Source organism: Carlito syrichta, unplaced genomic scaffold (assembly GCF_000164805.1).
Source record: "Carlito syrichta isolate Samal-C Ts95f unplaced genomic scaffold, Tarsius_syrichta-2.0.1 Scaffold307040, whole genome shotgun sequence".
Taxonomy (NCBI): Eukaryota; Metazoa; Chordata; class Mammalia; order Primates; family Tarsiidae; genus Carlito; species Carlito syrichta.
The window spans coordinates 60541-61684 of record NW_007251136.1 but is presented as its reverse complement, the minus strand read 5'-3'; the positions used below and the strand labels follow the sequence as shown (position 1 = coordinate 61684).

Below are 1144 nucleotides of genomic sequence, written 5' to 3'. Positions count from 1 at the left end.
TTTGTAATAATATGGATGCGCCTGAAGGACATTACACTAAACAAAATAAGCCAACCATAGAATGACAAAACACTGCATGATCTCACTTATACATAGAATCTGAAACAGTTGAATTCATAGAAGCAGAGAGCAAAATAGTGGTTACCCACTTTGCCTCGGGACTTCTCTGGGGCCAGCAGCTGCCCAACCAGGGGTCCAGGGCCGCGGGCTCAGCCGAAGACCATGGGCTCCATGTCCAACCAGCAGTTTGCAGGTGGCTGTGCCAAGGTGGCAGAGGAGGAAGCAGAGGAGGCGCCGGAGGACGAGGCTGGGCCATGAGCCGCAGCTGCTGGAGGATGCCAGCATCTGTAAGTGGTTCAACGTGTGCATGGGGTTTGGCTTCCTGTCCATGACCACCCACGCTAGGGTCGTGCTCGATCCCCTGGTAGACTTCTTTGTGCACCAGAGTAAGCTACACGTGGAAGGCTTCTGGAGCCTGAAGGAAGGTGAGGCAGTGGAGTTCACCTTTAAGAAGTCTGCCAAGAGCCTGGAATCTATTCGTGTCACTGGACCTGGTGGGTTGTTCTGTTTTGGGAGTGAGAGGGGGCCAACCGGGAAGAAAATGCAGAAGAGCAGATCAAAAGGAGACAGGCGCTACAACTTTGGAGGTCTAGACGTCTGGCCAAGGAATACAAGCTGCCACCTCAGCCCAAGGAGCATCAGCCATATGGTACCCTTATGTCCACTGAAGGCCCAGCAGGCCCCTTACACACAGGGAAAGTCAGCCTACTTTCATGAGAAGGAAGAAATTCACAGCCCTGTCCTGCTCCCATAGGCCCAGAATTGAGCCACATAGGGGAGTGGCTGTTCTTGTGCTATCATTAAGTTTCAAGGAACAGGCAGAGTGGAGCAAGTGGGAATAGGGTGGATTGTGGCCAGCTGGCACTACCAAGTCTCTTAGGCTAGGATTTGCAGTATCACCCCTTCTTCTCTTTTGTGGGGGGAAAGAGTGAGTCAAAGGAATTCCAACCATGCAAGTGAGCTTTGTGGGGGGCGGGGGAGTCTCCCTAGAATCAGCATGCTTTATCTGAGGCTCCATCTCCAGTCTTCAGCTTTTGAAAGTAACTTGGATGGGGAAATTGTTTTCCTTTTTTTTTTTTTTTTT

The 1144-nt window shown here is 51.2% G+C and overlaps 1 pseudogene; it reads left to right on the top strand.

Moving 5' to 3' along the window:
- Positions 1–222: 222 nt before the first annotated feature.
- On the top strand, positions 223–826 carry LOC103266169 (annotated as a pseudogene).
- Positions 827–1144: the final 318 nt, after the last annotated feature.